The sequence below is a fragment of the Glycine soja genome, chromosome 19, assembly GCF_004193775.1.
Source record: "Glycine soja cultivar W05 chromosome 19, ASM419377v2, whole genome shotgun sequence".
Taxonomy (NCBI): domain Eukaryota; kingdom Viridiplantae; phylum Streptophyta; class Magnoliopsida; order Fabales; family Fabaceae; genus Glycine; species Glycine soja.
Window position 1 is genome coordinate 20,322,854 of NC_041020.1, and position 26,664 is coordinate 20,349,517.

General features: G+C 34.1%; 1 long non-coding RNA gene across 4 annotated transcripts; it reads left to right on the top strand.

Moving 5' to 3' along the window:
* Positions 1-5,293: 5,293 nt before the first annotated feature.
* On the top strand, positions 5,294-24,750 carry LOC114399104. 4 transcript variants are annotated; one of them, XR_003663645.1, is made up of 6 exons: positions 5,294-5,416; positions 5,607-5,677; positions 6,865-6,961; positions 11,552-11,631; positions 23,407-23,500; positions 24,244-24,750. It is a non-coding gene; the product is annotated as an uncharacterized LOC114399104 (long non-coding RNA). The 4 variants fall into 4 exon arrangements; XR_003663646.1 differs by lacking the exons at positions 23,407-23,500; positions 24,244-24,750 and adding an exon at positions 21,376-21,415; XR_003663644.1 differs by lacking the exons at positions 23,407-23,500; positions 24,244-24,750 and adding an exon at positions 16,273-16,330.
* The last annotated feature ends 1,914 nt before the right edge of the window (positions 24,751-26,664 follow it).

Sequence of the window (26,664 nt, forward strand, 5' to 3'; positions counted from 1 at the left end):
AGTAAACTTTGGGTAAACTCTAACTAAACTCGATAAACTCTCGAGTTTACCACCGAATAACAAATTAGCAAGTTAAAAGGATTAGATCAAAATGTAAGTCATTTTTTATTGTTTTCTGACTAAAAAACTCTAACTAAACTCGATAAACTCTCGAGTTTACCACCGAATAACAAATTAGCATTCAACATACCTTTCATTTGGTGTGTTATTCTCAAATACAAAATTTTCACCTTTAATAATATCAAACTCTTGTTCTATAATAATATCAAACCATCGATGAGAATGATCTACTACTATTATAACATCTACAAGTTATTATTTAGCAGTGATGTATTATTACTAAACTTAATTATTTAAGTATTATGAATTTTATGATTTACTGTTTTGCTTTATTATATTATTGAAATATTTAATTAATTTGTTATTTGCAGATATATTATTATTATTTTTATATGAAGTAGACTCTTAAGTCTAGAAGTTGAAGTTGAGTCCACGAGTCGAGTCTATGAAACTCTTACAAGTTTGTGTAAACTCTAAGATTGATAACCTTGATTAAGAGTAACATAAATTTTGAAAAAAAATTCTTAAAAACTGATTAAATAATTAAACTAATAGATTTAAACTTTTGTTTAAAAATTAAAAATTGAAATTTTTAAAGTTTAAATATGTTAATTAATCAGTTAAACAAAATTTAGAAATTGAAAACTTTAAAAGAAAAAAATTAAGAGATCTTAATCGATCAAACACAAATTTTGAGATTAAAAATCTAATTTTTAAAAAATTTAGAAAATAAAAACTTAATTAATCCTTTAATTTATGTATAATTTAGAATAGTTACAAATTTTTAATTAAGGAAAATATTAATTAATGAAATTAGAATTGTTTCAATATTTTCATTCCAGACTTTTACGAGAGAAAATCCTAGCAAGGTGGCGATCGGAGGCGGCAACATCGCTACCCACTGTGGTTTTGTCTCCATCGGTGAATGCAATGGGATTTTCTTTCAATAATTTCATTCCAGACTTTTACACCGCCGCTACCATCCCATTTTTTCCCCTTTTTCCACTGACAACAGAAATACAAAACACAAGCAGAAAATGCCAAAAAGATTTTGCCATCGGCGCATGATGGATCAAACGGTGAGGGAAGCTTAAAATAAATTTAAAGAAGACAAATTTACTTTAACAGAAGAATTATATGTTAAACTTTTTTTACCAAACACATGTGATATTTTTTGTCAAACATGTAATCTTTTTTATTTTATAATAAACGGATAGCGAATATTTTTTTAAGTAGGCTTAAAGCACATGCTTTAATTGTTTTACATTAGGTCAGCTCTGCGTCGGCGACCCAGACGGGGGTGGAGCTGAAGAAGACTTGTACGGGTAACTTGTCGTCGTTGACGAAGGATTGAGTCATGGTGATAATATTGGAGTGACGAACCCTAACAATGGTCTCCACCTCGAACTCAATCGCGACAGAGAGACCAAAGATTATACGGACTGAGAGGGTCTCACCACTGTGTTCTTTTCACTCTCTTTTGGATCTGCAGGGTGAAGTGCATTAAGGCTCTAAGGGTAACCATCTTCAGGGTTTGCCAAAATCTCATGCTTTTGCGCTTTGGGGCACACGATTTGCAACAATAAGACAAAGTGGGTGAAGGCCCTGCTCAAACTCAAAGAGTACTTTGCAGACAATAAAAAAAAAGCGATGTTTTCAAACGTTATTGGACGAGTAATTTTAAGTAGTTTTTAAGTTTTTTATCTGGTAAATAATTTGTTTGAGTTTATTTGGTAGTATTTTTTTAATATTTTAAAAAATATTGACTTCTAGAGATAGCGCCGAGATGCATGCTTTTTGCAGATGACATAGTCCTCCTTGGAGAGTCGAGGGAGGAGTTGAATGAGAGGTTGGAAACTTGGAGACGAGCTCTAGAAACACATGGCTTTCGCCTAAGCAGAAGCAAATCGGAGTATATGGAATGTAAGTTCAACAAAAGAAGGAGGGTTTCTAACTCAGAGGTGAAAATAGGAGACCATATTATCCCTCAAGTCACACGGTTTAAATATCTTGGGTCTGTAATACAGGATGATGGAGAAATTGAAGGGGATGTGAATCATCGCATTCAAGCAGGATGGATGAAATGGAGAAAAGCATCGGGGGTGTTATGTGATGCAAAGGTACCGATCAAGCTAAAGGGAAAGTTTTATCGGACTGCGGTAAGACCGGCGATTTTGTACGGAACAGAATGTTGGGCGGTCAAGAGTCAACATGAGAATAAAGTAGGTGTAGCGGAGATGAGGATGTTGCGGTGGATGTGTGGTAAGACTCGACAGGATAAAATTAGAAATGAAGCTATTAGAGAGAGGGTTGGAGTAGCGCCTATTGTAGAGAAGATGATGGAAAATAGACTTAGGTGGTTTGGGCATGTAGAGAGAAGACCGGTAGACTCTGTAGTGAGGAGAGTAGACCAGATGGAGAGAAAGCAAACAATTCGAGACAGAGGAAGACCCAAAAAGACTATAAGAGAGATTATCAAAAAGGATCTCGAACTTAATGATTTGGATAGAAGTATGGTACTTGATAGAACATTATGGCGGAAGTTGAACCATGTAGCCGACCCCACCTAGTGGGATAAGGCGTTGTTGTTGTTGTTATATACTTTTTTATTTTTATTTTTAATATATTTATCAAATTTTCTTATTATATATTTTTTTAAATAAATCATAATTTTATTATTTTTTGTCATTTTATATTTTTAAATTATTTTAATAATTATTTTTATTAAATACTTATAATTTAATAAGTTAATTTTCAATTTTTAATTATAGTTAATTTTTTAATTTTAAACGAACTTTCAACTAGTTTTTTTCAAACATAACTAAAATGTCATGTTTTTTCTCTTTCAAATAATTAGTTGTTTTTTAGCTCAAGCATTTTAATTTTAAACCACGGAATAAATATGATAAAAAAAAACTGAATGAATTAAATGCAGTGGAAAAAAAAGAAGTTGATGAGTAATTAGAAGCAATTAAATTCCAGCAACTCTTTGTTCTAAAACAATGAATGAATGGATAAAGGTAGTTAATAAGAAAGTTTTTAACTACTTGCACCGATCAAACGCACCGATTCAATTGAAAGAAATAATTATTATCTTCAATGTTTTCTATTTATTATTAATATATTATTCTGTATTTTGTTTTTTCTAATTATTAATAATATAATATTTTCAATTTAAAAAATGTTTTTTTATTTATTATAAATAATTTTTTCCGGTTATAAATCTATTACTACTGGAGTACCGGTCATTTTGCTCCCTCACGGTTAAGGGAGGGACATTTTCAGTCTTCACCTTAGAAGCCAATCAATTATCTGAATTTGTAGGAAGATTGTCGTAGGCTAAAATTACTTTGGTTGAGTGGATTTGTAGGAAGATTGTTGTAGGTTAAAAGTCTTACTTTGGTAGAGTGGATTTACAGATATTGTAATACCAGTCGAAGAAGCTGGTTATACTTGCTAGATTTAGAATGTACCCCTTGGAGAGGTGAAAATACTTAGTACATACCAATAGTAATAACACTATCGGATTTAAAGACTGATTAGGTTCTTATGGTTAATTTTTTTTAATAATAATTAGATAAACGAACTCAATTAAAAACAAATTTAACTTCAAAATCCAATTAAAAAAAGTTCAGGACTTAAATAAAAATTGTGAAATAGTTAAAGGATCACAATTAATTTAATCTATTAATAAAATAGATCAGCATCAATGTAAGATGAAATGTTGGAAAACACATTCTTTTAAATTCTTTGAAAAAAAGTCTTTTGAACACTATTTTTGTTTATCATTTATTGAAAATTAAAAAATGTAATAGTCTAACATCCTATTTAATGAATCTCTGTTAATTTTGTAATTCTAAAAAAAGTTTTAACCAATAAAAAAATGAATTTAAAAGAGTGTGATGGATAATTTATTTCTAGCACTCCTCTTAAAGAAAATTACTTAATTATGAATTTTCAAAGTACATACCGTTTTGATATTGTTTTAATATAAAGCGTAAAATAATTACTATCTAGACCAATTTGTGACAAGCTAGAAACCTAATTTTTTTCATTCAAATTATATATACTAATATAATTTCGTACGTATGTAATATATGCAATGACTAACTATAATGGGTGCTAATTATAACAAAGATAATATTATTTTAGTTGAAGTATATTTTTGTTTTAGATGGCATCTCGATAAAGAATATTTCGGCCTGCTATCAATTTGAACACACTTAAAGCGTGATTGCTAGCTGTCATCACCCCTAAAGCATGACCCTCACAATTACACCTAATTATCCTCAAAGAGATCCAATCTCTCCCTATATTTTTGTGCTTTGCATTGAAAGGCTTTTTCAGATGATATTTGTTGTTGTTGACCAAGAAGTTTGGCACCCTATTTGTTTAAGTAGACATGATCCCCTTATTTGAACACACTTGGCCTTTGTTGATGACCTGATTCTTTTTGCAGAGACATCTATTTAGAATATTTTAAATATTTTTTGCAGGACTTCTAGGCAAAAAATTAGCCTAGAAAAATCTCGGTTTTTCTTTTAAAAAATTGTGGCGGTTTGTTCAAAGGAATCAACTTAGTCAAGAAATGGGAATCCAAGGGACTCAGGATTTGGGGAAGTATTTGGGAGTCCCTATATTTCACAAAAGGGCCTCTAGGAGCGCTTTCCAATTTATTTTGGATTAGGTTGATCAGCGTCTTAACACATGGAAAGCAAAAACTTTATCCTTTGCAGGTAGAGTGAGTCTAACAAAATCAGTTTTGCAAGCCCTTCCGGCCTATGTGATGCAATCTATCTTGCTTCCAAAATCTATTTGTGATGATATAGACAAAGTCTGCGAAGTTTTATTTGGGGTGATGGGAATAGGTGGTAGCACTATTAGAAATATGTTTTTTTACGAGGTACTATTTAAGTGATTATCTAGAACTACCTTAGAAGGTAGCGTAGCGGTAAACTTAATTATTAAAGTTGAGAATAATTTTTTATAATGTAAATTCTCGTCTTAGAATGAGGCTGGGTGGCTTTTTTGTAAATATAGGAAAAAAATTCAAGGAACGGGTTTGGACGAAAACCGGCTTTGTTTTATTTCCCTCAAATTTGGGATTATTCCTTTACAGCCTTCCTTTCCACTGTTGACCCAGCGTCTCATCTCGTGTTCGAAGACAACTCCAGCGTCCCCTTGGTTCCGGAAGAGAACTGGTACATCGAAGAGAACTCTGTGACCCATCACTAAGCCCTGTCGTCGAAGAGAACTCTGTGACCCATCACTAAGCCCTGTCGTCGAAGAGAACTCTGTGACCCATCACTAAGCCCTGTTCAAGGTGTGTCGTGCCGCGATGGTATCGTACGAATTGGTAAGTACCCATGCCCTAGTTTTGCTTTCTTGAAAATGTGTAATGAATGGCATTGTCAACACACGGTTTTTGTTTCGCTGGTAGGTAGGGGCTTTTGTTTTGACTGTGTAATGAATGACATTGTCATTTTGAGTGTATTTGGTTTATCTTCTCACCATCATTTTATTTTGCCTTTATCGATTATCAACAGACGGACGAAGGGCAGCTTGCTTGTGGCTTCAACATCTGCCAACCAAACCCTTAGTCATCTGGGATTTAAAGGTACCGCGTGTTCTTATTTTGAACCACATAGCATATTCTTCAAAGCAATTATGCAGAAATAGTTTCTTATGTTAGTATTACTATGAGATAAGGTATGTTTTAATATAAAAATCATGAATGAATGTTATATTCAGGGGTGGCAGCACAGGGAAGTGGGGTAGGTTTCTCCTTTCCCAACCCTGATCTCATCTCTTTAAACTTTTTTCTTGAATCCGTTCTTACCCACTCTTTTTATTTTGTTTTGTACAATTTCACATTTTCCCTTAAATAAATTATATATTATATATCAAGTACATTTTGCACTAAATAATGCATTAAAATAAACTTTAAGATGAAGAAAGAAATTTAAGAAAAAATGTGTTTAATTTTATAATTTAATTATTGCAATAAAATAATTATTGTCATGATGGAATAGAGCATCTATATCTCGAACTTGCCTCACCTCTTTACCTATTTAGTTAAATTGAGTTTTTCATATCAAATTTGAGGTAAGATAAGATGGGTATGGGTATAGATTTTCTTTACCTCATCTAATTATAACAAAAACAGCTTATGCATTGATGAAAGTTACATGCATAGGCTTGTTAGCTGTCTTAGAAGCTGATGTAAAAGAGATAGTTAGTTTTGCTCATGAAACTTATGAGAAGTAAATCCTATTCCTATTCTTTTCCCTGCAAAATGATGTCATTAATGTCTATAGCTTGTCTAAGTAACTTTCTTGTTCATTTCTTGTTGGAGACTGATTCAAATGTCTGAGTGGCCTTACTATTAATAATCTTACTGGTTCAGAACAGTGAACATCCTTTGAACATTAGCAGTATATCTAATATGAGCCTTGATATAAATTATTTGACGATTTATTTCTTGTAAATTTTAATAATTATTTTGTACAACTAAGACATCTACTGGAATTTACAAGATTTCTGGTGCATTAATGTTAAGACATGCTTGTGTGTGCCTGTTGTGATGCTCTGGCCTAAAACTTAATCTTGTGACTTGTTAATTGATATACTGTACAAATCCAATCAGTGTTCTGATTCCCATATCAATGTAATATTAGTCTCTCAATTCAGTTTCTTGTACTTTCTTCCTACATTCTTTAGCCTCTTTCTTGTATCTTTATCTGCAAGTCTGCAACTGATTCTTCGGCCACTTACAAAGAATGATATGATTGATATTTTATCCAGGGAGGGACCGTTGTTGGTTGTCGCATGTGGAAGAGATACCATTTCTACTGCAAGTTCCACAAAACGTTTAGCATCTGAAAATGTTTTTGTTGTTCAGGTTTGCAGACTTCATGCATATTATTCTTTTATTTAATTTTGCTATGATATCTTGTAAATTATTGCTAATAATAGCACTTTTAGTTTTAAGCAAATATTGTATGATGAAGTAAAAGGAGTTGAACTTTATTAAATTTTCACCACTTAGCATAAGTGGTCTAACATAATAGAATTGCCTGCAATTAACTTTTTTTTGCTTTATTATTGTAAAATTGTATCATTAATCACTTAAAAATTAAACTAGTTATTTATCTAAAACAAGTTAAAATAGATTGATATTCAGTATGTAATAAATCCACTGCAGAAACAACACATTTTGGAACTTTCTCTCTTGAGTGTGTAAACAGGAAGGTCAAGATGTGTATTTTAATAGGGAATGTGTTATGTGACAATCATTATCTGCTCCTACCATACCCCATTCCTGTCACAAAGCAATTGTGTCCCATTCGATGGCCACCACATGGGTACATCTGGCTATATGCTAATTATTATAGATTATGATAGATATACTGTATAAAATTTATGAAGGTATAACATTGGACTTAGGATCTGTCATATTGAAGACTTAATTGGAAGGTTTTGGATCGATCTTTGGCCAGTAGTTATAGAGTGGTGTATAAATATAATGTGAGCATGTGAAGAGAGAAAGAGAAAGGGGGAGGGATATTGAAATCACCTTGTTCTAGTATTTTGTCCTGGTCGTCTCTTTGTTCTCTTAATTAAAAAGTAGTTACATTTTCTTTATTAATTATCACTTTGCTAGATTTTTTTTAGCTAACATAATATTTTAATTGAGAGACAGGAAAAAATAGAAAAGAAAAGCAGATTGCTGCATTAAATAATTTCAGTCCTCTAACTATCATAAACTAATTTTCTTAAGAGAAATTTTATAGTATTTTTTTAGAAATTTAAGAATTATACCACTCAGCATGAATTAATGGCTCCAGACTATTTCAATTCAATCAATGATCTTAAATTCTTTTTCTTTTTTCACCTTTTATAGTATGCACTTAAATTAGTACACATAAACAACCAAATCAAGTCTGTATCTGTCAGATCAAGTAAATTAAAGTGTTTTGAACCATATGGGTAAATTTAAGGTAAAAGAACTAAAAACGGAAGCAAATGTGTGTGAGGAAGCACATACTCAAGAAATTACCCCCCTGCAAACCAATAAGAGAAGTTAAAAGCTTCAGGGAAAGCCAAAGATAGAATCATTGATTAGACAATTGCTGGTTGTTTTCCCAAGAGATAGATAGAGTTGTTGCACCACTACCACGTACACATACATACACATCTACACAAAAGAAAGGAGACATAGAGAGAACATTCTGTTATTTTCTAACTTTTTGCTTTTTCTGTTGCCTCAATAAACAAATAGATCTTGTTTTATATACTTACCTAGCTACGTCCAGCATTTGCTTGGTTTATTGTGTTTAGTGTTTCTTACATTTGCACGCATACTCATATCCACTGTTCATTCATACCATTCTCAGTTTCTGGCATTTTGTCTGATCAGTCAACAAAATATAAATCACTAATTCCATTTTGTTTATTCCAAGTCTTACCATGGTTCATTTTCATTTGCTACTCCTGCTCCTGGTCAAGTACTATTTTTTTCCCTGCAATGTATTTCATTAATATTTTGGAATTTCTGTTATTTTAATATTTATCTAAATATGTGGGTACATCTCCTACATGGGAAGTTGCTCCGTGCATTTTTAATTTTGCTTCCTGCACTCTTTTGAGCATGCATCCGAAACATCTATTATTCCAAAATGTAAATTACAATCCAGAAAGACTTTTTTAGAATGTAAATCCTATCATTCCGAAAAGGCATTATTTTCAGAATGCAATTTTAAATTATATTAAAATTGGGTGTAAGAAACAATTTGAGAGGTGTTGAAAGTAATTGCCTTGTACATGTTAAGAGTTAAACTAAGTACTTTTTATGTAAAAAAACTACTTAGTACATTGAAAAAAAAAAAAATTAACACTTAGTTATGATCTTTATACTTTTGTTATTAATATGCTTTATAAGGAGGTAATTTTCTAAAACTTAAATATGATTTTTGTTCCTGAAAAATAAGGTGGATGGGTAGCGGAAGAGGAGGAATTATATAGCAGTTCAAGAGTGTTTTCTTTAACCCTATATACTAAAGATGAATGTTTCTTAAAATGGTATTTGAAACACAAGGTGGATGAATAAGGAAAGCTGGTGTGTGTGTCTTCTTTGCTTTATTTTCTGTCTTAGCTAAAGATAGGTAAAGATAGTACTATGTAGTCTCCCTTTTCTTCTCTTGTCTGTTGTCTCTTGTCTAATAAATATAAGGTAGCTACAGCCTGCAAGTGTGAAGTTCGTGAGTATTCTTTGTCGATGATACCCACATAAAAAAGAAGTTCTTTGTTGATGATGATAAAGTGTAATAGGAATGAGTTAGTCAAATCTTCCTAGGTAGCTGACTATAATTAAATGGAAGGGGAGCGGCTATAACAATACAGACTGATTTTCATAGTGTGAAAGGGAAAGAAAGATAAGTGATTAGATGGACTCAGGAGTCAAACTCAAATCCCACTACATATGTGATTAGATAAGTGAGTAGATGGAATCAGGGAAAGAAAGAAAGATAAGTTCTTTGATGCTTCGAAATTCACTTCAACAATGTTATCTTCAACATATGTCTCTTTATAAGTGTGATTTCTAAGCCAAATTCCTTTGCGAACATTTGAAAATTGAATATCTCGGAGGTAATAGCTACTTAGTGATATAACTAAAATGGAGTATTGCTTAGTCTGAAAATTGAATATCTCGGAGGTAAAATTTGTGAGTATTGTATCATTTGAAGCACCTAATAACTATGTTCTGTTATTTTAAAAGTAGAAGTTGCACGTTGAAATTTTTAAAATCTTTATAAATGAACTTGTGATAATTACAGTTGACAAATAAACTAGTCAGAAGTTTGAACTCACATGCATGAGATTGGGTTAAGTTCACACTGTTGTAGAATGAAAATTCACTTGTTAGATGTGTTAACTTGGTTGTTAATTAAGTTGGTTTTTTTGAAAATCTTTTATTTGTAGGTTTTTTCTAAGTTTTCCTAGGTATGTCCCCCTTCAACTGCTGTCATTTAAGTTTCACATGTTTTTGGCCATTTTTTAAAAAGATTTTTCTTTTAAACAAGATTGTAATGAGAAATATATATTCAGCAACTTGCCTTGAAATTAACCCAAGACATGGAATTTTGTTGCATCACATTATTTACAGCAGTATATAGTATATACCATACCCTATGAGTAATTGGCATATTTCAGGCCTGACCCCATGCCAATGGCATGTTCCCTCCTTCATTAGCTTTATATACTCCCATTTTCTCTGCCTGCAAAACAATTTTGTTGACTCATTAATTAGCATAAACTTTTCAACACTTGTGAGCTACATGGATTTACAAAATCTTTTTGGGAGACAAAAAACAAGTCTTACTTTTATTGCTTCAAGAAGTTTGTGGTCATCCTCAAGATACTTGAGAATCCAGGTTAGAACACTTGCTGTAGTATCCTCAGCTTCAAATAGGACCCCAATTACATTCAGCAATTTGGTCATCGCTTAGCATTTGTCCTTTTTCATCGTTGTAGTTCAGCAAGTGGCCTAATAGATACCTCTCCATCGTAAAATTCTCTTTTCTCTTACACATGATGTCACTTATAATGTTTGTGATTCTCCTCCTTTGCCTTCAAATCATTTCACAAAACATTCATAAGACAAAGACATGACACAAAATCTGATCCCATGTATCAAATGATTTTCTTAGACCATGACTAACAAACCATATGATATAAAATATAAAATAAAGTACAAAAAACATGACACTATTTTCTTTTTATCTATAATAAAAAATATATAAAAATTTTATGACTTACGCATTATCTTCAATCAACTAAACAAGATCCATGGAAACCATTACACTATTTAACACACATTTTCTACTATTGATTAAAATTCATTAAGAATTACAAAATGATGAGTGAGACTCCTTAAGCAATGAGTTAAACCTACAAAATTTTATGATGTACATTATATCTCAGTATTAACAAGAAGTGTGTTAAAAAGAATGTATGAGAGAGTCTTTTGAGATATGCAACTTACCAACAGTGCTTTGGATACAATTTTTTTGGATCCCGTTGTTGGTGGTGTTGCTAACTTTGCTGTGATTTAAATCTTCGTTGTTGATACAATTAATTTTGTGGCATGTCTCTTTGTATGTATGATCTGAAGTTTTTCTATTGTTATTTGTCAATTTGATATGCATTTCAAGTTGGACAATTGAGAGGGTATCAAACAAGGTTCAAAGTACAGAATTGAAATTGTTTTTGGACTGGTAATATTTTTATTTATGGAAGTTGTATACCATTTTCATAGCATGAAATTGTTATGCTATATGGCAATGTACTAATGGTATGATTCTAAGAATCAGTCATTGGCTTTTACTTAATCCGCTTCTTATTTTCCCTGTTAAAGCTTCGAGTTATAGTCATACTAACACTAGTTCATCAGTTGAATGTTTAGATATTTCAGCATGTTACATTATTTCAGGTTCTCGTATCCTTGGTCTGCCGCTTCCTAGTTGCTTAACCTCAGTGCTGTGTAGAAGATTGTACCAACCTTTTTACTTGGTAAGATTATAACATACTTTTCTGGTACAATTGAGACTTCATTGTCAAATTAAAGCCTTTTCTGTAGTGATATTGATAATGACGGCATATTAGAGTAGGAGGGGTAGTAATCAATTTAAACTAACATGAAATGATGAAACTTGATTTACATAACACAGTACGAATTATTAAAAATTTACTTTGAACACACACATTGAAGCACATTAAAATAAAATAAAGTAAGTGTGTGTTTGACACTTTGACTACATTGAATATCACTTTGTAGGTTAAATGATATTTTTTATCTTTTATGTTTTAATATTTTTTTATGCATTAAGTTTAAAAAAATTTATTTTGATTTTTTATATTTTTAGAAAGTTTATTTTAGCCATTTCTTCTATTTTTCATTAAAAGCATTAGTGTTTCGTTCACTTTTAAATTTTAAAATAATTAATTTAAAATAATAAAAGCAAAAATCACCACTATGTATCTTTCAAAAGTGAAATTAGTTTATATACAGGGAAATTGGAAGCATAAGTAGGAGGACGCAATACTAGTGTTGTATTTGTTTGGTGATGAAAAGACATACTCCTTTCATCTAATACTAATTGTTATATAATAAGAAAATATTTATTTTAAAATAATTGTCATTTTAGTGTTTTAATGTAATATTAATTATATTTTTTATTTATATTCCTTATAATATTAATGATATATGGACAACAAAAACTAAAAATAAATTAATAATAATAATAGTAAAATTAATTTTATAAAGTTGTTATTCTCTTTAATTTATTTGTTAGATTTTATTTGGTTTGTGTAAAATAATCTAGAACTACAATTATAATGAAAAAAAAGGAATATGTTGAAGTGATTTTTCTAAGATTTTAATTTTTCAAATAAAAATGCACTGAACATTTTCTTTAAAAAGTAGGTCAATTCATTCTTTTTTATTAAGATTCAATTTGAACAAATTTTGTAATATAGTTTTTTTTATTTTTATGCAACAAATTAAAAACTTTAGATCATAATAGATAAAAAAATCTTATTAATCTTGAATTTTTTTTAAAGATAATCATTCAAATAATATTGATAATCTTGATTTATTTTCAAAATTAAAAGTATTGATAGAAGTGTTAAGAGATTAAATTAATTCTTTAATAAAAATATTATATTAACATGATAACATACATCACTTATAAAATACTACAATAGTAGTGTACATCATTTGGAATTACTTGTTTTATATTTTATTCTTTAAATAAAAATTTAAAAGCACTCATCATCAGGCTTCCAGTTCAAAAGTACTACTAATATCCAGAGGAATTCGTGGTCCCTCCTCCCTCTGCAGCGATGGACATGTTGTAGCTAGTGCTAGCTAATTCTCTTGACTTTATTTCCTTATTATTATTGTATCAAAATAAAAATAAATAAAAAGTACTACTCCATAAAATGTGTTACTAATCTATACCTATCATGCTTTACTTATTATAATTCTCTTGTCTTTATATTTTATTTGGCTCAACCAAGCACGACTAGCTAGATAGCAAATAAAACTAAAAGTTGAGCTCCACCTATCTTCTCTTTTTTTCCTCTTCATTAATTCTCTTAGGTAGTTGAAAACCTTTTGAACATAAAAGGAGATGCAGTACAAGAAAGTTTGCCTAAGTGAGAACACTATATGCTGCAACAACGACCATATTCCATATCATTAACAAAAACTTTGTCAGTTGAAGAACTAATTTTCATGCAGTCGATGAGAATTTACTCTTGCCTGGTCCACCACATAATCAATGATTTCATCCACATGGACAAACCACCAACAGTTATGAAGCAAAAATTACTAATGTCAAATAGATGTTAACAACAAAATATTGTTTCATTAGCTATTAGATAGACATTTGCTGACCAACCCACCCACTTAAATAGTGAAACCAACATCTTAACAACAAAATAGGTAATAGCTACTACAAAACCTTGTTTCTACCATCTAGAGGTCTCACTGGCTTCATCTCCCCCTCTCTCACAAACCTTTGTTCTGTCTGTCAGTTTAATCTCTCCCATAATAGATTGTTTGGTACTCTGCAACACCACTTTTTGTCATTGGTGAATCACTTGTTGGTTCTTGAATAGAGCTATAACTGTCTCTCTGGTCAATTGCCACTTTTTGTTGTTGATATTAGTGGCAAAAATAGTAGTGGTGGTGTTATTCAGGAGCTGGATTTGTCTAGATGGAATAACTTCTTGTCAAGTTCTCCATCTCCATGTTCAATTCTGATGCAATCCTTCCTAGGAAGGGACCAATCACTAGAACCATGAGCAAGAGGCTCCAAGAAGATTGGGCTAGAGCTGCTGAAGAAGGCCCTAGGGTTCTCATGAACCTTAGGGTAGATTTCTGAGCCCATGGGCCAAGGTTGGGTCCAATTATCTTTGTATATATTAGACTAGGATGTCATTATATTTGGTCCTTGTATATAGGGCTCCATATTGTAGGTAGGGTACCCTAGAAATATAGGATTTTTCAGCCCTTGTATTTTTGGGCACCTAGACTAGTTTTTGTATTAGGGGTAGTTTTGTAATTTTACATGCACTAAGTGGATATTTGATGTGTGTGGTTGGAAATAAATTTAATTGAATTGGTAGAAGTCCAATCCAATTAAATTTTAGAGGGGGAGGTGAGCATTTGCTTACTACATCCCATTGTCACATCATATAGTCACACTTTGTGCATGTCCTTCATGTTTTTCATGCCTCATGACACCTAAGCACACTTAGTGGAGAATCTTGTAATTGATCTTGGATTAGTGGGCTGAACCATAACTAAAATTCACTAATCATAATTAGTGAAATTTTGGCTCCAAAGTTTGGTTCCACAAATTCAATTTCAAATTCAAGTGAAATTTGAATTTCCCTCCAATTTTGTGTGACACTTAGGCTATAAATAGAGGTCATGTGTGTGTATTTTTTTTCAACTTTGATCATTTGAATATTAAAATTCAGATTTCAAAGCTCATTTGGAGCACAAAATTTCGTGCTCTTCTCTCCCTCTCCCTTCATTCATCTCCTTCTTCCTCCAAGCTCTTATCCATGGTCTCCTATGGTGGTGAACTTCTTTTAGACTCATCTTCTCCTTGAAGTGACGTCTCCTCTCTCTCTTTCTTCTCCATTCCGCTGCCATTCATCTTCCAAGAAGCAAAGGAATCCATTGATGAAGAAGATCCTAGGCCTACAAGCTCCAATGGAGCTTGCATCATGGAATCCATTGATGAAGAAGATCCTAGGCCTACAAGCTCCAATGGAGCTTGCATCATGTGGTATCAAGAGCATCTTCATCTAGGTGATGTTCTTTTGCTTCCTCTATCTTTTTGTTCGGTGAATTCTCTTTAATTCCTTGTTCTTCATTTTATTCTCCATGTATATCCTCCATTGTCTTGTGGTTTGGTGCTGTTTAGAGTAGATTCAAAAAAAATAAACCGATTAAATCTTAGATCTACACTTGTTCTTGCATTTCTATGGTTCAAATTTTGTAGATCTACTCTTGAATCTTGTTTTTGTGTTGATTTTAGGTTCTATCAATTTTCATTCATAATATTCTTGTGCTGAACCTTTAGATCTAAATTTTGTTCCAAAATATTGATTAGAAAAAAAAAACACAAAAATCTAAGTGTAAATCACTTAATCCATGTTGTCTTAGAGTCATGTTTAGTCATAGTAATTGTCACATTATGCTCTAAGTTTGTGTTGAATTTTTATTTTGTTTTTTGAATTCTAGATACATTTTTTCATGTATTCTTGTCATTCTTAGCCTATCTTTTGAATTTTGAGTCTAATTCATGCATGTTATTTAGTTCATAACATGTTTTAAATCAATTACTAGAAGTAGTCTTGTTGTTGAACTCTTTTTTTGTTTTCTAAGATTCCTACATGATGCCTATGATGAAGTTGAGATGTGGTGTTGAGTTGTGGCTGGATTTGTGAATCAAATAAGTCTTAAGCTCTCTTGAATTGTGTTATTCAAGATAATTGAGCATAAGCAAACACAAATTGTAACTATCCAAGCCTTAAGCAACATAAACACTACTCTTGATTTCTAGGTTGAAATCGCTGGTGCAGACAACTTGAACATACAAAAGTGTATAAATTACTGGGAATTGGTCACTACGTTTTTTGAGCTGAAACTTTTACTGAATTTTTTAGACATCTGGACCAAAATTATAAAAAAAGAACCAAGCGATTTGGATTAAAGGAAAAATAAAGAAAAATCTCACAAGTTGGCAGAAAAATCAGTGTCCAGGAAAAAAAAAAAAGAAGTGAAAGGAAAGTGTGCTTGTTGTTTTGGCTCAAAATTTGTTCTATAATTGGTGCCTATTTTATACCAATCCTAGTTCTGAAATTTCAATTGAAAATTATTGTGAAAACAAGTGCCAAAACTAGAGGTTTCTTGAGTCATTTTTTTTTTAGTTTTTCTACTATACTCTAGAGCCATTCTAGGTTTCTCTTTGAGTCCTAGCTTGCTTTTTTGTGCTTTTCATTGCTTTAATTGTTGAATAATCCTTGGAAATTTGTCTTGTTAAAACTCTATTGGTTTAGCTTTCATTTCATTTTTTTTGTCTTTGGTTATTGCTTGTCTCTTTGTTTCCTTGTTTGTGAGTTGTCATATAGGAAATTGGAAAGGAGGATTGGTGTCATATCTTGAAGAATTTGAGTCAAGAAGCAAGGGGCCAACCACCTTAAGAGCTATTGGACTAAGAAGCACTCCAAATTGAGTGAAACACTAAAGAGAGAATAGCCACCACAATTGAGGACTTTTTTCTTTGTAATTTTGTAATTGGCAATTTGCTTTGCTTTCAAATTTTGTAACAAAAAGGCCTTTCATTGGAAGTAAGTTGGGAGCCTCCGCTAGGTCACCCTACTTCCATTTGTGTGTAATAATTTTAGGCAATTTTCTCTTAGGATAGTGAGTGTTTTGTTGGGAACCTTAAATGAGGTCATCCAAACACTCTTAGGATCCGCCTAGTTTGCATTTCTTGCACTTTAATTTCTTGCTTACTTTCATAACTTATTTCCTTTACCCTCCATTGTCAAATCGCCTAGATAACTTTCTTTTTACCAATTAGTTTTTACCTTATCTTTTACACCTTTTTTAGTGTTTATTTTGGTTAGTTTCAACCATAGTTTCTTTTACCTTTTTTTCAAACCCCCAACAAGAAAGAACCATAACTTAGGAACCAACATGAGTCTTCATTCTTCATCTAGTGTTAATGGTGAGGGTTCTACTCCTAAGGACCCCTTGTATAAGATATTAGATGAGTTGAGATCCCTTAAGTTGTGGAAAGAAAAACAAGAGAGAAAAGAAAAAGGTAAAAAAAGAGTGGAAGAAATAAGTCAAGATGAAAGAGAGAAAATAAGAGAGGAAGAAAGAAGAAGAAGAAAAATAATGAAAGAAATGAAAAGAGAAAAACATGCCTCCTATAGTAGTCATGACTCTTGCAAGAGTTTAAGTGAAGAACTTAACGACTATTATAGAGGGCGTCATAGTTCACATACTAAACATCACTCCCAAAGAAGAGAAAAGGATAGAAGGCCTCAAGAGGTTAACATTAGCCTCCCATATTTCCACGGAAAAGATAATGTTGAGGCCTACTTAGATTGGGAAATGAAGGTTGAACAACTATTTGCTTGCCATCATATTAGCGAAGAGAGAAAAGTTCCATTGGCTACCCTTAGCTTTCAAGGGTATGCCCTTTATTGGTGGACTTCCCTTGTTAAAGAACGAAGGATTCATGGGGATCCTCCAGTAGAGTATTGGAATGATCTTAAGAGTGCCCTTAGGAAGAGACACATTCCCTCCTACTATGAAAGGGAGCTTATGGACAAGCTCCAAAGGCTTAGACAAGGGAGTATGAGTGTTGAAGAATATAGACAACAAATGGAACTACTCCTTTTAAGAGCTGGACTTAGGGAGGAGGAAAGAACAAGCATAGCTAGGTTCCTTAGTGGACTTAATATGGAAGTGAGGGACAAGGTTGAACTCCTTCCATATAGGGACCTAGATGAGCTAGTCCAACTTTGTATAAGAGTGGAGCAACAACTTAAAAGAAAGCCTTCTTCAAAATCTTATGGCTCTCACTCTTATCCAAGGAAGGACCAAGCCCATGGAATTTTAGGGGCTGCACCTTCAAAACCCAAGGAAGATAAGGGTAAGACCATAGAGAAATACACCCCTAAGACTAGTTCCCAAGAAAGGACTAGCAACATTAAATGCTTCAAATGTCTTGGGAGAGGTCACATTGCCTCTCAATGCCCCACAAAGAAAACCATGATCATGAGGGGTCAAGACATTTATAGTAGTCAAGAGGAGACTACTTCTTGCCCTTCCTCTAGTGGAAGTGAAGATGAAGTAAGGGGTGAAGAGTCTAGTGAGGAAGTCTACCCTCATGAAGAAGGTGACCTCTTAATGGTTAGAAGGCTCCTTGGAGGTCAATCTTGTGATCTATCTCAATCCCAAAGAGAGAGCATCTTTCATACAAGATGCAAAATTTTAGATAAAACTTGTTCTCTCATTGTGGATGATCTTGTTGCAATTGTTGTAGCACAAGATTAGTTTCCAAGTTGAACCTCACTATCATTCCCCACCCAAAACCTTATAAACTTCAATGGCTCAATGAGCAAGGGGAAATGATAGTTAACCAACAAGTGAAGGTACCTTTCTCCATTGGGACATATAAGGATGAAGTTAATTGTGATATAGTTCCCATGGAGGCAGGACATATTCTTTTAGGAAGGCCGTGACAATTTGATAGGAAGATCATTTATAATGGCCTAACTAATGAGATTAGCCTCACCCATCTTGGCACTAAATTTGTGTTGCATCCTCAAACACCTTCACAGGTGGCCAAAGATCAACTAACTATGAAAGATAAGAGGGATGAGGAAGAAAAATTAGAAAAACAAAAGAAAAAGAAGGATAGTAAGGTCTTGTCTTCAAAGGCCAGGGGGAAGGAAAAAGAGGGAAAGGATTCCTCCAAGAAGATTGTTAAAAAGGAAAATCATTTTGCAATAAAAGGTGATATTAAAAGAGCACTCCTTCTTAAACAATCTTTCTACCTTCTCCTATTAAGGGAAACATCCCTTAGCATTGTCACAATTCCTACATTTGAGACCTTACCCCCAAAGGTCCAAGAACTCTTACATGAATTTGGTGATATATTTCCCAAAGAGATACCCCCTGGGCTACCTCCTTTAAGGGGAATAGAACACCAAATAGATTTAGTCCCAGGAGCAAGCCTTCCTAATAGGCCAGCCTATAGGACTAACCCTCATGAGACTAAGGAGATAGAGTCTCAGGTTAAAGAATTGTTGGAGAAGGGCTGGGTCCAAGAGAGCCTAAGCCCATGTGCTGTGCCAGTGTTGTTGGTGCCCAAAAAGGATGGTACGTGGAGAATGTGTACAGATTGCAGGGCCATCAACAACATCACTGTAAAGTATAGGCACCCCATTCCTAGACTTGATGATCTGCTTGATGAGTTGCATGGTGCCAATATCTTTTCAAAAATTGATCTTAAAAGTGGTTATCACCAAATCAGGATGAAAAAGGGTGATGAGTGGAAAACTGCTTTCAAGACCAAGTTTGGTTTGTATGAATGGCTAGTGATGCCTTTTGGGCTCACTAATGCACCAAGCACCTTTATGAGGCTTATGCATCATGTCTTAAGGGATTTCATAGGTAGATTTGTAGTTGTTTATTTTGATGATATTTTAGTGTATAGTAGGAGCCTAGATGATCACTTAGGACATCTCAGACAAGTTCTTTCAGTCCTTAGGAAAAACACCCTCTATGCAAATATAGAGAAGTGTACCTTTTGTGTAGATAATATAGTTTTCTTAGGTTTTGTAGTTGGTAGAAATGGGGTCCAAGTGGACCCTGAGAAAATCAAGGCCATCCAAGAATGGCCCACCCCAAAAAGTGTGGGAGATATTAGGAGCTTCCATGGGTTAGCAAGCTTCTATAGAAGGTTCGTTCCTAATTTCTCTATAATTGCATCACCTCTCAATGAGCTGGTGAAGAAGAATGTGACATTTACCTGGGGTGAAAAACAAGAGCAAGCCTTTGCTTTGCTCAAAGAAAATCTTACTAAGGCACCTGTTCTAGCTCTTCCTGACTTTTCTAAAACTTTTGAGCTAGAATGTGATGCCTCTGGAGTGGGAGTTGGAGTTGTATTGTTACAAGGTGGGCACCCTATTGCTTATTTTAGTGAAAAACTTCATAGTGCCACCCTCAACTACCCCACCTATGATAAAGAGCTTTATGCCTTAATAAGAGCCCTCCAAACTTGGGAACATTACCTTGTTTCCAAGGAATTTGTCATTCATAGTGATCATCAATCACTTAAGTACATTAGAGGGCAAAGCAAGTTAAACAAGAGGCATGCAAAATGGGTAGAGTACCTAGAGCAATTTCCATATGTTATCAAATACAAAAAGGGAAAAACAAATGTGGTAGCTGATGCCCTCTCTAGGAGACACACATTGTTTTGCTCCCTAGGAGCTCAAATTTTAGGATTTGATAATATTAGGGACTTGTATGCTTTAGATGAACATTTCTCTCCCATTTATGAGAATTGTGGGAAAAAGGCCCAAGATGGATTCTATTTGGCTGAGGGGTATTTGTTCAAAGAGGGAAAGCTTTGCATACCCCAAGGATCCATTAGGAAATTACTTGTGAAAGAGAGCCATGAGGGTGGGCTCATGGGCCACTTTGGGATAGACAAGACCCTTGTCTTACTCAAAGAAAAGTTTTATTGGCCCCATATGAAGAAAGATGTCCATAAGCATTGCACTAGGTGTGTGGCTTGTTTACAAGCCAAGTCTAGGGTGATGCCTCATGGGCTATACACACCCTTACCCATCCCATCTGCACCTTGGGTAGACATTAGTATGGACTTAGTCCTTGGGCTTCCTAGAACCCAAAGAGGTGTAGACTCTATCTTTGTGGTGGTGGATAGGTTTAGCAAGATGGCACACTTTATACCATGCCACAAGGTGGATGATGCTTCCCACATCTCAAAACTCTTTTTCAGGGAAGTTGTGAGACTCCATGGTTTTCCTAGGACCATTGTGTTAGATAGAGATGCTAAGTTCCTTAGCCACTTCTGGAAAACCTTATAGGCTAAGTTAGGAACTAAACTTCTTTTCTCTACCACTTGTCATCCACAAACTGATGGGCAAACAGAGGTAGTGAATAGGTCTTTATCCACCCTTTTAAGGGCTCTTTTGAAAGGCAACCATAAGTCTTGGGATGAGTATCTTCCTCATGTAGAATTTGCCTACAACGGGGGGGGGTTCATAGAACCACCAAGCAGTCCCCTTTTGAGGTTGTCTATGGGTTCAATCCCCTAACACCGTTAGACCTCATTCCCCTCCCACTGGACATTTCTTTTATACATAAAGAAGGGGAATCTAGGTCAGAATTTGTAAAGAAGATGCATGAGAGGGTTAAGAACCAAATAGAGAACCAAACAAAGGTGTATTCAACTAAAGGCAATAGAGGAAGAAAAGAGCTAGTTCTTAATGAGGGTGACTGAGTTTGGCTCCATCTTAGGAAGGATAGATTCCCTACTAAAAGAAAATCCAAGCTTAGCCCTAGAGGGGATGGACCTTTTCAGGTTTTGGAGAGGATCAATAACAATGCCTATAGGTTGGACCTCCCAGAAGAGTATGGAGTCAACACCACTTTTAACATTTCTGATTTAACTCCTTTTGCAGGTGAAGCTGATATTGAGGAGGAGAAACTAACAGATTTGAGGTCAACTCCTCTTCAAGGGGAAGGGGATGATGCAATCCTCCCTAGGAAGACCAATCACTAGAACCATGAGCAAGAGGCTCCAAGAAGATTGGGCTAGAGCTGCTGAAGAAGGCCCTAGGGTTCTCATGAACCTTAGGGTAGATTTCTGAGCCCATAGGCCAAGGTTGGGTCCAATTATCTTTGTACATATTAGACTAGGATGTCATTATATTTGGTCCTTGTATATAAGGCTCCATATTGTAGGTAGGGTACCCTAGAAATATAGGATTTTTCAGCCCTTGTATTTTTGGGCACCTAGACTAGTTTTTGTATTAGGGGTAGTTTTGTAATTTCACATGCACTAAGTGGATATTTGATGTGTGTGATTGGAAATAAATTTAATTGAATTGGTAGAAGCCCAATCCAATTAAATTTTAGAGGGGGAGGTGAGCATTTGCTTACTACACCCCATTGCCACATCACATAGTCACACTTTGTGCATGTCCTTCATGCTTTTCATGCCTCATGACACCTAAGCACACTTAGTGGAGAATCTTGTAATTGATCTTGGATTAGTGGGCTGAACCATAACTAAAATTCACTAATCATAATTAGTGAAATTTTGGCTCCAAAGTTTGGTTCCACAAATTCAATTTCAAATTCAAGTGAAATTTGAATTTCCCTCCAATTTTGTGTGACACTTAGGCTATAAATAGAGGTCATGTGTGTGTATTTTTTTCAACTTTGATCATTTGAATATTAAACTTCAGATTTCAAAGCTCATTTGGAGCACAAAATTTCGTGCTCTTCTCTCCCTCTCCCTTCATTCATCTCCTTCTTCCTCCAAGCTCTTATCCATGGCCTCCTATGGTGGTGAGCTTCTTCTAGACTCATCTTCTCCTTGAAGTGGTGTCTCCTCTCTCTCTTCCTTCTCCATTCCGTTGCTATTCATCTTCCAAGAAGCAAATGAATTCATTGATGAAGAAGATCCTAGGCCTACAAGCTCCAATGGAGCTTGCATCAAATTCCAAGACAGCCCAAGATAGGATTGCTTTCTTTGTGGCACTACCTGAAAACTCAAATTCACAACCTCATTTATTGGACTTGTGCACACTACCAGTAGTGTTTAGTGCCACTCCTTCTTGGATCAATTGAAGAACAAATGGAGAAACCTTTGTGTAGGAACTTCGTAGCACAGGTTCTAGGAGATACCAGGTCAAATAACAAAGTAATTTAGAAATGAAAATAACAAATTAGTTAACATAATTTAGCTTTTCTGTTCATGATACCTCAACTGTTTTGATTTTAAGTCCGCTTCAAAGAATCTGTGAAGTTTCTGTTCCCGTTTGAAATTTATAATTACTGTTTATAATTTAAATTATGTTAAATAAAGATTTTAGTCAAACTCTTATAATTAATATTAAAAACGTTACATAAAAAACACTTCTATTTCGACTGTAGGCAGTAGGTACCCTCTGTTTTTACACTTGTTTTGCAGCTTGTAGCTGTTGTTGTTTTTTTGTTCCCCAATCCAAGTCCACATGAACTTGTTGATAATAAAAAACAAGAAATTTCCATTATTTTTTTTAGTAAGTACAACAATATTGTGTTTGGATGCATTTGTGAGCTTTAGTGCAATAAAGCAACAAAGTCATAGAAAGTAAACTGAAATTAGTAATTGGTATTCGCAGGTTATTTTGAGCTTCTTCCATTCTGACTTTTGTCTATGTTTAGAAGAAATTCGTTGGTTAAACTATTTCTTTGTGTCTTATAGTTCCTATTTTAAATTTTAGTCCTTGCACAAGAAAATTGTGAGTTGTAGTAGCCGTATCAGAAAACATTAAGTTATAGCCTCTACACATGCATAAGAATTATTAGTTTATATTGTGATGAGAAATCGCATCATGTCATCCATGTCATACAACAACATACTAATAAGTTCTAGAAAGGTCTTAGTTATACTCAGTTGTAATCAGTTTAACCTGAAAATCATTTTTCTGCTGTAATGACAGGTTCTTGAATTGAATAATAAAGTATATTTGGGATGTCGTGTTCGAGTTTCTATTGCTAAAGGCTACGAAAGGGTGAATATACCTCTAATAGAAGGTAATGTACATAGTTATTGAATCTGTGCAATTACTTTGCCTCTGGTGACTATTTGTCGACTAAAACTCCACTTTTTAAGCAATTTCTATTTTTAAATTGTGCATTTTACTAGCCACGGTGGTTTTTTACTAGCACTGCTGTAGTTCATGGATAAGCTTTGCATAGATAGAAGAGAGATTGAGTAGAGCGAAAGAAAGAGACACGTTAGAAAACTGTAATCGGACACCCTTCAATGTATAATGATCCTCATATTTTTATAACAAGGTTAATAGAGTAGTGCATAAGAAGACTTCCCCTCAAGCTGTAGCCTTAATAGAAAAAGACCATGTACATTAGAACTTTCTTTTGGGTAGCATTTGCAGCTTCAAAGTGGCTGTGTTGTGGCAACAACCACTTTGATATCTGCTAATTTATCAGACTCCTTAACCTTATGAACTATGGATTCAAACTCCTCCCTTGAAATTGTAATTCTTGCACCAGGTTCAGAAGGTGATGAATGAGAATGACTAGTTCTCATAGATAAGACCTTAATCTGATCAACAACACTTGCCTCTGCTGCATTAGCTGCTTCCATTTCTTCCACCGTTACTCTAAGCTTTGTTTCTGCATTTTGTAACACAAGTTTAGTGACTGCAACTTCCATCTTCAATTCTGTAGTGTCATTCTTCATATGCTGTAGCTTTACATTTTGCTGCTAAGTAGGCTTCATGTTCAAACTCACTTTTTCAGAGCTGTACCTGCAGATTCTCAACAATGGATTCAGTTTTGGATTCTTTGTCCTTCAATTTAGAGTGACATGTCTCAAAGAGTTGAAGTCCGATGTCTTTTTGAAGAACCAGTTCCTTGTTCTTCCCATTCAGTTGCCCACCTTGTTGAAGAACCAGTTTATCATGCACCATGTCCACATACAAGGACCTTCATAGCTTCACATTCATCAGCAAATCCCTTGAAGAGAAGCTGTGTGGATTCAGGGCACCAAATTAGTATGCTCTTTGCTCGACTTTTTAACAGACAAAACAATGTAGTTCACATTAAGGGAGTTGCAGCTTGTAATCATTAACAGACTTGCCAGAAGTTCATCAACTAGGTGTTTGAAGAAGAGAAGACAAGACCATTTTTTGTCAACTCTAACCGGTTCTGTAATGCTTTAAGATGGTCAAAACTTTGTCAACTCTAACCAGTCATCACAACACATTTTAACTTCGCTGTGCATCCAAAAATAAATATGAAACTGCAGCAACCCCTTTGTTGACCATCGAATTGTCAATCTTTGCATCCTCTTCGAGATTGTCATCCCTACAATGAATCTGAATGCTAAAATTCTAGTAAACCTGTTAAACCTTCTCAGTTCTCGCAGGATTGACATGAACCCGCATCAAACAATTGAACGTAATCCCATTAGGATCCCACCCTGCATCGATCATGTCCGATACAACATCATGAGGTCACATAATTTTTTTGCAGCAACAAAATAAAATCATTGACAATACTATAACTATGAACATTAGGTTAAATTCCAACCATCTTCATATCACTAAACACCTCTTCAGCCTAACAAAATTTTGGAATCATTCTTCAGTTTTGCGTTTGACTTCCATTACATAGTCCACCCGTATTTATTTATTTAATACCTTTTAGAGGTTACCAAGTTGTATGGGGTTTGTTTTGTTATTTGAAAACTCAGTTTCAATTAGTTCATATTTAGAATAATTCGAAAGAGTGGAATTGCATGATTTTATATCAATAAATATGAAAATAGCACAAACTTATATGAGTACATACAAATTTCCCAAGTATGACATTAGGTGATATTTGTCACTCACACTCCCTTTTTGGCAATGTTTTAATACAACAATAGTATCTGTTATGCTTTTCAACTTTGTTTGTTATTAATTTCCTTCATTTAACAATGAATACTTTATTTGTATGCCATTGTCACATTTATGTCGTTATTTATTATATTGTTGGTTCACATGAAACTGGTGTGTAGTACTACATTGAGCGAGCCATAGTTCCCCGTTTGAGGTTCAATACAACAATTAATACGGATAGTTTGGATTAATTGTTGTATTGAATCTTGAATTGTCCGTTTGGACGGTCTGGGAAGACAAAGTTTTTTTACTTCATTTTCACTAAAAATTTAACTACGTTGTGTTATTTTTAACTAGATTTCGGACACTGCATCTTGCTTTGTTCTCCGGGTGCATACATGATCGGGGTGAATTGTTGTCACCGCTTTCATGTCGTGTACTTGGAGACCAAAGTGAAATGCTGCCAAAATTTAGTTAAAAATAACATAACATAGTTAACTTTTTAGTCAAAATGAAGTAAAAAAAATGTTTTCCTGAATGGGGTAAGGTCACACATTTGGTTTAATAAAAGAGAGGTTTGCATGCATATCGAATAATGTATCTCGTCTGACAGTACACCAAAGATGGATTGGCGTTGGATGAAAACAACACGCATAACTGAAGAGTACGAAAATGGGATTGAAGGTTTCTTAAAATTTGCTAAAGATAATGCATCTGACAATGGTGGACTATACTTTTGTCCTTGTGTTAAATGTTTGAATGGGCGACGACAATGTTTGGATGACATTAGAACACACCTTATCTGTGATGGTATCTGTCCTACTTATACAAAATGGATATGGCATGGTGAGTTACCAGAAATGTCATCAACCCCTCCAACTGCTCCAGTTGATGAACAAGTCGGTGATCAGATAGAAGACATGCTACGTGATCTTGGATAAGAGGGTTTTAGGCAAGAAAATGCACCGTATTATGACACCTTAGATAATGATTCAAAGATTCCATTGTTTATTGGATGCACTAAGTACACACGGTTATCAGGGGTGTTAGCTTTGGTCAATTTGAAACCAAGATTTGGGAGGAGTGACAAAAGCTTCAATGAATTACTGTTATTGAAGAATATGCTTTTGGGAGATAACACGTACCGAAGACTCATTACAAGGCAAAGAAGATATTATGTCCTGTTGGAATGGAATACCAAAAAATACATGCTTGCCGTAATGATTGCATTTTGTATAGACATGAGTTTGCTGAATTGCGCAACTGCCCTACATGTGGGGTGTGATGTGTCATCATTTTCTCCTATTTCTTAACCCTTTATGTCACCATTTTAATTACTGATTAGCCTTAATT